The sequence below is a fragment of the Argiope bruennichi genome, chromosome 6 (genome assembly GCF_947563725.1).
Source record: "Argiope bruennichi chromosome 6, qqArgBrue1.1, whole genome shotgun sequence".
Lineage (NCBI taxonomy): Eukaryota > Metazoa > Arthropoda > Arachnida > Araneae > Araneidae > Argiope > Argiope bruennichi.
In genome coordinates, this window is record NC_079156.1 from 31,040,344 (window position 1) to 31,051,512 (window position 11,169).

Below are 11,169 nucleotides of genomic sequence, written 5' to 3' on the forward strand. Positions count from 1 at the left end.
TAGCTTCTTTCTTTCTTTTAAATGTCGATCCTCTTGACTCGTTATTCTTCTTTACTAGAGCGTGCCATCCAGGAGACGGACGAAAACTCTGCGAATGTACTGAAAGAAGCCCGAGGCGATTGGAAGGATCCTTTGGCTCGCTGGACTGGAAGAAACCGGAGGGTGGACGCTGAAAATTCAGCTTATCCGGAGGCACTCGTTCTCTACAGGGTAAGAATTGACTATATTACGTACGCTCTTTAGTCTCTGTGGTTTCTTTCTCTGAGCCATTTTGAAATTGAAATTGTTTATTTCTTTTGTAGATGAGGGTGGGTTGTTGGAGAATAGCGAGTGCCGGCCGTTGCTGAATTTTCACTGTCCGCTCCACTTGAAGGAAGCGTCTCTTCAATCGAGTAAGTGATGCTTTTTTTATGTGTGATAGCTTCTTTCTTTCTTTCTTTTAAATGTCGATCCTCTTGACTCGTTATTCTTCTTTACTAGAGCGTGCCATCCAGGAGACGGACGAAAACTCGGCGAATGTACTGAAAGAAGCCCGAGGCGATTGGAAGGATCCTTTGGCTCGCTGGACTGGAAGAAACTGGAGGGTGGACGCTGAAAATTCAGCTTATCCGGAGGCACTCGTTCTCTACAGGGTAAGAATTGACTATATTACGTACGCTCTTTAGTCTCTGTGGTTTCTTTCTCTGAGCCATTTTGAAATTGAAATTGTTTATTTCTTTTGTAGATGAGGGTGGGTTGTTGGAGAGTAGCGAGTGCCGGCCGTTGCTGAATTTTCACTGTCCGCTCCACTTGAAGGAAGCGTCTCTTCAATCGAGTAAGTGATGCTTTTTTTTTATGTGTGATAGCTACTTTCTTTTAAATGTCGATCCTCTTGACTCGTTATTCTTCTTTACTAGAGCGTGCCATCCAGGAGACGGACGAAAACTCTGCGAATGTACTGAAAGAAGCCCGAGGCGATTGGAAGGATCCTTTGGCTCGCTGGACTGGAAGAAACCGGAGGGTGGACGCTGAAAATTCAGCTTATCCGGAGGCACTCGTTCTCTACAGGTTAAGAATTGACTATATTACGTACGCTCTTTAGTCTCTGTGGTTTCTTTCTCTGAGCCATTTTGAAATTGAAATTGTTTATTTCTTTTGTAGATGAGGGTGGGTTGTTGGAGAGTAGCGAGTGCCGGCCGTTGCTGAATTTTCACTGTCCGCTCCACTTGAAGGAAGCGTCTCTTCAATCGAGTAAGTGATGCTTTTTTTTATGTGTGATAGCTTCTTTCTTTCTTTAAAATGTCGATCCTCTTAACTCGTTATTCTTCTTTACTAGAGCGTGCCATCCAGGAGACGGACGAAAACTCTGCGAATGTACTGAAGAAGCCCGAGGCGATTGGAAGGATCCTTTGGCTCGCTGGACTGGAAGAAACCGGAGGGTGGACGCTGAAAATTCAGCTTATCCGGAGGCACTCGTTCTCTACAGGGTAAGAATTGACTATATTACGTACGCTCTTTAGTCTCTGTGGTTTCTTTCTCTGAGCCATTTTGAAATTGAAATTGTTTATTTCTTTTGTAGATGAGGGTGGGTTGTTGGAGAGTAGCGAGTGCCGGCCGTTGCTGAATTTTCACTGTCCGCTCTACTTGAAGGAAGCGTCTCTTCAATCGAGTAAGTGATGCTTTTTTTTATGTGTGATAGCTTCTTTCTTTTAAATGTCGATCCTCTTGACTCGTTATTCTTCTTTACTACAGCGTGCCATCCAGGAGACGGACGAAAACTCTGCGAATGTACTGAAAGAAGCCCGAGGCGATTGGAAGGATCCTTTGGCTCGCTGGACTGGAAGAAACCGGAGGGTGGACGCTGAAAATTCAGCTTATCCGGAGGCACTCGTTCTCTACAGGGTAAGAATTGACTATATTACGTACGCTCTTTAGTCTCTGTGGTTTCTTTCTCTGAGCCATTTTGAAATTGAAATTGTTTATTTCTTTTGTAGATGAGGGTGGGTTGTTGGAGAGTAGCGAGTGCCGGCCGTTGCTGAATTTTCACTGTCCGCTCTACTTGAAGGAAGCGTCTCTTCAATCGAGTAAGTGATGCTTTTTTTTATGTGTGATAGCTTCTTTCTTTTAAATGTCGATCCTCTTGACTCGTTATTCTTCTTTACTACAGCGTGCCATCCAGGAGACGGACGAAAACTCTGCGAATGTACTGAAAGAAGCCCGAGGCGATTGGAAGGATCCTTTGGCTCGCTGGACTGGAAGAAACCGGAGGGTGGACGCTGAAAATTCAGCTTATCCGGAGGCACTCGTTCTCTACAGGGTAAGAATTGACTATATTACGTACGCTCTTTAGTCTCTGTGGTTTCTTTCTCTGAGCCATTTTGAAATTGAAATTGTTTATTTCTTTTGTAGATGAGGGTGGGTTGTTGGAGAGTAGCGAGTGCCGGCCGTTGCTGAATTTTCACTGTCTTTCCACTTGAAGGAAGCGTCTCTTCAATCGAGTAAGTGATGCTTTTTTTTATGTGTGATAGCTTCTTTCTTTCTTTCTTTTAAATGTCGATCCTCTTGACTCGTTATTCTTCTTTACTAGAGCGTGCCATCCAGGAGACGGACGAAAACTCTGCGAATGTACTGAAAGAAGCCCGAGGCGATTGGAAGGATCCTTTGGCTCGCTGGACTGGAAGAAACCGGAGGGTGGACGCTGAAAATTCAGCTTATCCGGAGGCACTCGTTCTCTACAGGGTAAGAATTGACTATATTACGTACGCTCTTTAGTCTCTGTGGTTTCTTTCTCTGAGCCATTTTGAAATATAAATTGTTTATTTCTTTTGTAGATGAGGGTGGGTTGTTGGAGAGTAGCGAGTGCCGGCCGTTGCTGAATTTTCACTGTCCGCTCCACTTGAAGGAAGCGTCTCTTCAATCGAGTAAGTGATGCTTTTTTTTATGTGTGATAGCTTCTTTCTTTGAAATGTCGATCCTCTTGACTCGTTATTCTTCTTTACTAGAGCGTGCCATCCAGGAGACGGACGAAAACTCTGCGAATGTACTGAAAGAAGCCCGAGGCGATTGGAAGGATCCTTTGGCTCGCTGGACTGGAAGAAACCGGAGGGTGGACGCTGAAAATTCAGCTTATCCGGAGGCACTCGTTCTCTACAGGGTAAGAATTGACTATATTACGTACGCTCTTTAGTCTCTGTGGTTTCTTTCTCTGAGCCATTTTGAAATTGAAATTGTTTATTTCTTTTGTAGATGAGGGTCGGTTGTTGGAGAGTAACGAGTGCCGGCCGTTGCTGAATTTTCACTGTCCGCTCCACTTGAAGGAAGCGTCTCTTCAATCGAGTAAGTGATGCTTTTTTTATGTGTGATAGCTTCTTTCTTTCTTTTAAATGTCGATCCTCTTGACTCGTTATTCTTCTTTACTAGAGCGTGCCATCCAGGAGACGGACGAAAACTCTGCGAATGTACTGAAAGAAGCCCGAGGCGATTGGAAGGATCCTTTGGCTCGCTGGACTGGAAGAAACCGGAGGGTGGACGCTGAAAATTCAGCTTATCCGGAGGCACTCGTTCTCTACAGGGTAAGAATTGACTATATTACGTACGCTCTTTAGTCTCTGTGGTTTCTTTCTCTGAGCCATTTTGAAATTGAAATTGTTTATTTCTTTTGTAGATGAGGGTGGGTTGTTGGAGAGTAGCGAGTGCCGGCCGTTGCTGAATTTTCACTGTCCGCTCCACTTGAAGGAAGCGTCTCTTCAATCGAGTAAGTGATGCTTTTTTTTTTATGTGTGATAGCTTCTTTCTTTCTTTTAAATGTCGATCCTCTTGACTCGTTATTCTTCTTTACTAGAGCGTGCCATCCAGGAGACGGACGAAAACTCTGCGAATGTACTGAAAGAAGCCCGAGGCGATTGGAAGGATCCTTTGGCTCGCTGGACTGGAAGAAACCGGAGGGTGGACGCTGAAAATTCAGCTTATCCGGAGGCACTCGTTCTCTACAGGGTAAGAATTGACTATATTACGTACGCTCTTTAGTCTCTGTGGTTTCTTTCTCTGAGCCATTTTGAAATTGAAATTGTTTATTTCTTTTGTAGATGAGGGTGGGTTGTTGGAGAATAGCGAGTGCCGGCCGTTGCTGAATTTTCACTGTCCGCTCCACTTGAAGGAAGCGTCTCTTCAATCGAGTAAGTGATGCTTTTTTTATGTGTGATAGCTTCTTTCTTTCTTTCTTTTAAATGTCGATCCTCTTGACTCGTTATTCTTCTTTACTAGAGCGTGCCATCCAGGAGACGGACGAAAACTCGGCGAATGTACTGAAAGAAGCCCGAGGCGATTGGAAGGATCCTTTGGCTCGCTGGACTGGAAGAAACTGGAGGGTGGACGCTGAAAATTCAGCTTATCCGGAGGCACTCGTTCTCTACAGGGTAAGAATTGACTATATTACGTACGCTCTTTAGTCTCTGTGGTTTCTTTCTCTGAGCCATTTTGAAATTGAAATTGTTTATTTCTTTTGTAGATGAGGGTGGGTTGTTGGAGAGTAGCGAGTGCCGGCCGTTGCTGAATTTTCACTGTCCGCTCCACTTGAAGGAAGCGTCTCTTCAATCGAGTAAGTGATGCTTTTTTTTTATGTGTGATAGCTACTTTCTTTTAAATGTCGATCCTCTTGACTCGTTATTCTTCTTTACTAGAGCGTGCCATCCAGGAGACGGACGAAAACTCTGCGAATGTACTGAAAGAAGCCCGAGGCGATTGGAAGGATCCTTTGGCTCGCTGGACTGGAAGAAACCGGAGGGTGGACGCTGAAAATTCAGCTTATCCGGAGGCACTCGTTCTCTACAGGTTAAGAATTGACTATATTACGTACGCTCTTTAGTCTCTGTGGTTTCTTTCTCTGAGCCATTTTGAAATTGAAATTGTTTATTTCTTTTGTAGATGAGGGTGGGTTGTTGGAGAGTAGCGAGTGCCGGCCGTTGATGAATTTTCACTGTCCGCTCCACTTGAAGGAAGCGTCTCTTCAATCGAGTAAGTGATGCTTTTTTTTATGTGTGATAGCTTCTTTCTTTCTTTAAAATGTCGATCCTCTTAACTCGTTATTCTTCTTTACTAGAGCGTGCCATCCAGGAGACGGACGAAAACTCTGCGAATGTACTGAAGAAGCCCGAGGCGATTGGAAGGATCCTTTGGCTCGCTGGACTGGAAGAAACCGGAGGGTGGACGCTGAAAATTCAGCTTATCCGGAGGCACTCGTTCTCTACAGGGTAAGAATTGACTATATTACGTACGCTCTTTAGTCTCTGTGGTTTCTTTCTCTGAGCCATTTTGAAATTGAAATTGTTTATTTCTTTTGTAGATGAGGGTGGGTTGTTGGAGAGTAGCGAGTGCCGGCCGTTGCTGAATTTTCACTGTCCGCTCTACTTGAAGGAAGCGTCTCTTCAATCGAGTAAGTGATGCTTTTTTTATGTGTGATAGCTTCTTTCTTTTAAATGTCGATCCTGTTGACTCGTTATTCTTCTTTACTACAGCGTGCCATCCAGGAGACGGACGAAAACTCTGCGAATGTACTGAAAGAAGCCCGAGGCGATTGGAAGGATCCTTTGGCTCGCTGGACTGGAAGAAACCGGAGGGTGGACGCTGAAAATTCAGCTTATCCGGAGGCACTCGTTCTCTACAGGGTAAGAATTGACTATATTACGTACGCTCTTTAGTCTCTGTGGTTTCTTTCTCTGAGCCATTTTGAAATTGAAATTGTTTATTTCTTTTGTATATGAGGGTGGGTTGTTGGAGAGTAGCGATTGCCGGCCGTTGCTGAATTTTCACTGTCCGCTCCACTTGAAGGAAGCGTCTCTTCAATCGAGTAAGTGATGCTTTTTTTTATGTGTGATAGCTTCTTTCTTTTAAATGTCGATCCTCTTGACTCGTTATTCTTCTTTACTAGAGCGTGCCATCCAGGAGACGGACGAAAACTCTGCGAATGTACTGAAAGAAGCCCGAGGCGATTGGAAGGATCCTTTGGCTCGCTGGACTGGAAGAAACCGGAGGGTGGACGCTGAAAATTCAGCTTATCCGGAGGCACTCGTTCTCTACAGGGTAAGAATTGACTATATTACGTACGATCTTTAGTCTCTGTGGTTTCTTTCTCTGAGCCATTTTGAAATTGAAATTGTTTATTTCTTTTGTAGATGAGGGTGGGTTGTTGGAGAGTAGCGAGTGCCGGCCGTTGCTGAATTTTCACTGTCCACTCCACTTGAAGGAAGCGTCTCTTCAATCGAGTAAGTGATGCTTTTTTTTTATGTGTGATAGCTTCTTTCTTTTAAATGTCGATCCTCTTGACTCGTTATTCTTCTTTACTAGAGCGTGCCATCCAGGAGACGGACGAAAACTCTGCGAATGTACTGAAAGAAGCCCGAGGCGATTGGAAGGATCCTTTGGCTCGCTGGACTGGAAGAAACCGGAGGGTGGACGCTGAAAATTCAGCTTATCCGGAGGCACTCGTTCTCTACAGGGTAAGAATTGACTATATTACGTACGCTCTTTAGTCTCTGTGGTTTCTTTCTCTGAGCCATTTTGAAATTGAAATTGTTTATTTCTTTTGTAGATGAGGGTGGGTTGTTGGAGAGTAGCGAGTGCCGGCCGTTGCTGAATTTTCACTGTCCGCTCCACTTGAAGGAAGCGTCTCTTCAATCGAGTAAGTGATGCTTTTTTTTTATGTGTGATAGCTTCTTTCTTTTAAATGTCGATCCTCTTGACTCGTTATTCTTCTTTACTAGAGCGTGCCATCCAGGAGACGGACGAAAACTCTGCGAATGTACTGAAAGAAGCCCGAGGCGATTGGAAGGATCCTTTGGCTCGCTGGACTGGAAGAAACCGGAGGGTGGACGCTGAAAATTCAGCTTATCCGGAGGCACTCGTTCTCTACAGGGTAAGAATTGACTATATTACGTACGCTCTTTAGTCTCTGTGGTTTCTTTCTCTGAGCCATTTTGAAATTGAAATTGTTTATTTCTTTTGTAGATGAGGGTGGGTTGTTGGAGAGTAGCGAGTGCCGGCCGTTGCTGAATTTTCACTGTCCGCTCCACTTAAAGGAAGCGTCTCTTCAATCGAGTAAGTGATGCTTTTTTTTATGTGTGATAGCTTCTTTCTTTTAAATGTCGATCCTCTTGACTCGTTATTCTTCTTTACTAGAGCGTGCCATCCAGGAGACGGACGAAAACTCTGCGAATGCACTGAAAGAAGCCCGAGGCGATTGGAAGGATCCTTTGGCTCGCTGGACTGGAAGAAACCGGAGGGTGGACGCTGAAAATTCAGCTTATCCGGAGGCACTCGTTCTCTACAGGGTAAGAATTGACTATATTACGTACGCTCTTTAGTCTCTGTGGTTTCTTTCTCTGAGCCATTTTGAAATTGAAATTAATTATTTCTTTTGTAGATGAGGGTGGGTTGTTGGAGAGTAGCGAGTGCCGGCCGTTGCTGAATTTTCACTGTCCGCTCCACTTGAAGGAAGCGTCTCTTCAATCGAGTAAGTGATGCTTTTTTTTATGTGTGATAGCTTCTTTCTTTTAAATGTCGATCCTCTTGACTCGTTATTCTTCTTTACTAGAGCGTGCCATCCAGGAGACGGACGAAAACTCTGCGAATGTACTGAAAGAAGCCCGAGGCGATTGGTAGGATCCTTTGGCTCGCTGGACTGGAAGAAACCGGAGGGTGGACGCTGAAAATTCAGCTTATCCGGAGGCACTCGTTCTCTACAGGGTAAGAATTGACTATATTACCTACGCTCTTTAGTCTCTGTGGTTTCTTTCTCTGAGCCATTTTGAAATTGAAATTGTTTATTTCTTTTGTAGATGAGGGTGGGTTGTAGGAGAGTAGCGAGTGCCGGCCGTTGCTGAATTTTCACTGTCCGCTCCACTTGAAGGAAGCGTCTCTTCAATCGAGTAAGTGATGCTTTTTTTTTATGTGTGATAGCTTCTTTCTTTTAAATGTCGATCCTCTTGACTCGTTATTCTTCTTTACTAGAGCGTGCCATCCAGGAGACGGACGAAAACTCTGCGAATGTACTGAAAGAAGCCCGAGGCGATTGGAAGGATCCTTTGGCTCGCTGGACTGGAAGAAACCGGAGGGTGGACGCTGAAAATTCAGCTTATCCGGAGGCACTCGTTCTCTACAGGGTAAGAATTGACTATATTACGTACGCTCTTTAGTCTCTGTGGTTTCTTTCTCTGAGCCATTTTGAAATTGAAATTGTTTATTTCTTTTGTAGATGAGGGTGGGTTGTTGGAGAATAGCGAGTGCCGGCCGTTGCTGAATTTTCACTGTCCGCTCCACTTGAAGGAAGCGTCTCTTCAATCGAGTAAGTGATGCTTTTTTTATGTGTGATAGCTTCTTTCTTTCTTTCTTTTAAATGTCGATCCTCTTGACTCGTTATTCTTCTTTACTAGAGCGTGCCATCCAGGAGACGGACGAAAACTCGGCGAATGTACTGAAAGAAGCCCGAGGCGATTGGAAGGATCCTTTGGCTCGCTGGACTGGAAGAAACTGGAGGGTGGACGCTGAAAATTCAGCTTATCCGGAGGCACTCGTTCTCTACAGGGTAAGAATTGACTATATTACGTACGCTCTTTAGTCTCTGTGGTTTCTTTCTCTGAGCCATTTTGAAATTGAAATTGTTTATTTCTTTTGTAGATGAGGGTGGGTTGTTGGAGAGTAGCGAGTGCCGGCCGTTGCTGAATTTTCACTGTCCGCTCCACTTGAAGGAAGCGTCTCTTCAATCGAGTAAGTGATGCTTTTTTTTTATGTGTGATAGCTACTTTCTTTTAAATGTCGATCCTCTTGACTCGTTATTCTTCTTTACTAGAGCGTGCCATCCAGGAGACGGACGAAAACTCTGCGAATGTACTGAAAGAAGCCCGAGGCGATTGGAAGGATCCTTTGGCTCGCTGGACTGGAAGAAACCGGAGGGTGGACGCTGAAAATTCAGCTTATCCGGAGGCACTCGTTCTCTACAGGTTAAGAATTGACTATATTACGTACGCTCTTTAGTCTCTGTGGTTTCTTTCTCTGAGCCATTTTGAAATTGAAATTGTTTATTTCTTTTGTAGATGAGGGTGGGTTGTTGGAGAGTAGCGAGTGCCGGCCGTTGATGAATTTTCACTGTCCGCTCCACTTGAAGGAAGCGTCTCTTCAATCGAGTAAGTGATGCTTTTTTTTATGTGTGATAGCTTCTTTCTTTCTTTAAAATGTCGATCCTCTTAACTCGTTATTCTTCTTTACTAGAGCGTGCCATCCAGGAGACGGACGAAAACTCTGCGAATGTACTGAAGAAGCCCGAGGCGATTGGAAGGATCCTTTGGCTCGCTGGACTGGAAGAAACCGGAGGGTGGACGCTGAAAATTCAGCTTATCCGGAGGCACTCGTTCTCTACAGGGTAAGAATTGACTATATTACGTACGCTCTTTAGTCTCTGTGGTTTCTTTCTCTGAGCCATTTTGAAATTGAAATTGTTTATTTCTTTTGTAGATGAGGGTGGGTTGTTGGAGAGTAGCGAGTGCCGGCCGTTGCTGAATTTTCACTGTCCGCTCTACTTGAAGGAAGCGTCTCTTCAATCGAGTAAGTGATGCTTTTTTTATGTGTGATAGCTTCTTTCTTTTAAATGTCGATCCTGTTGACTCGTTATTCTTCTTTACTACAGCGTGCCATCCAGGAGACGGACGAAAACTCTGCGAATGTACTGAAAGAAGCCCGAGGCGATTGGAAGGATCCTTTGGCTCGCTGGACTGGAAGAAACCGGAGGGTGGACGCTGAAAATTCAGCTTATCCGGAGGCACTCGTTCTCTACAGGGTAAGAATTGACTATATTACGTACGCTCTTTAGTCTCTGTGGTTTCTTTCTCTGAGCCATTTTGAAATTGAAATTGTTTATTTCTTTTGTATATGAGGGTGGGTTGTTGGAGAGTAGCGATTGCCGGCCGTTGCTGAATTTTCACTGTCCGCTCCACTTGAAGGAAGCGTCTCTTCAATCGAGTAAGTGATGCTTTTTTTTATGTGTGATAGCTTCTTTCTTTTAAATGTCGATCCTCTTGACTCGTTATTCTTCTTTACTAGAGCGTGCCATCCAGGAGACGGACGAAAACTCTGCGAATGTACTGAAAGAAGCCCGAGGCGATTGGAAGGATCCTTTGGCTCGCTGGACTGGAAGAAACCGGAGGGTGGACGCTGAAAATTCAGCTTATCCGGAGGCACTCGTTCTCTACAGGGTAAGAATTGACTATATTACGTACGCTCTTTAGTCTCTGTGGTTTCTTTCTCTGAGCCATTTTGAAATTGAAATTGTTTATTTCTTTTGTAGATGAGGGTGGGTTGTTGGAGAGTAGCGAGTGCCGGCCGTTGCTGAATTTTCACTGTCCGCTCCACTTGAAGGAAGCGTCTCTTCAATCGAGTAAGTGATGCTTTTTTTTATGTGTGATAGCTTCTTTCTTTTAAATGTCGATCCTCTTGACTCGTTATTCTTCTTTACTAGAGCGTGCCATCCAGGAGACGGACGAAAACTCTGCGAATGTACTGAAAGAAGCCCGAGGCGATTGGAAGGATCCTTTGGCTCGCTGGACTGGAAGAAACCGGAGGGTGGACGCTGAAAATTCAGCTTATCCGGAGGCACTCGTTCTCTACAGGGTAAGAATTGACTATATTACGTACGCTCTTTAGTCTCTGTGGTTTCTTTCTCTGAGCCATTTTGAAATTGAAATTGTTTATTTCTTTTGTAGATGAGGGTGGGTTGTTGGAGAATAGCGAGTGCCGGCCGTTGCTGAATTTTCACTGTCCGCTCCACTTGAAGGAAGCGTCTCTTCAATCGAGTAAGTGATGCTTTTTTTATGTGTGATAGCTTCTTTCTTTCTTTCTTTTAAATGTCGATCCTCTTGACTCGTTATTCTTCTTTACTAGAGCGTGCCATCCAGGAGACGGACGAAAACTCGGCGAATGTACTGAAAGAAGCCCGAGGCGATTGGAAGGATCCTTTGGCTCGCTGGACTGGAAGAAACTGGAGGGTGGACGCTGAAAATTCAGCTTATCCGGAGGCACTCGTTCTCTACAGGGTAAGAATTGACTATATTACGTACGCTCTTTAGTCTCTGTGGTTTCTTTCTCTGAGCCATTTTGAAATTGAAATTGTTTATTTCTTTTGTAGATGAGGGTGGGTTGTTGGAG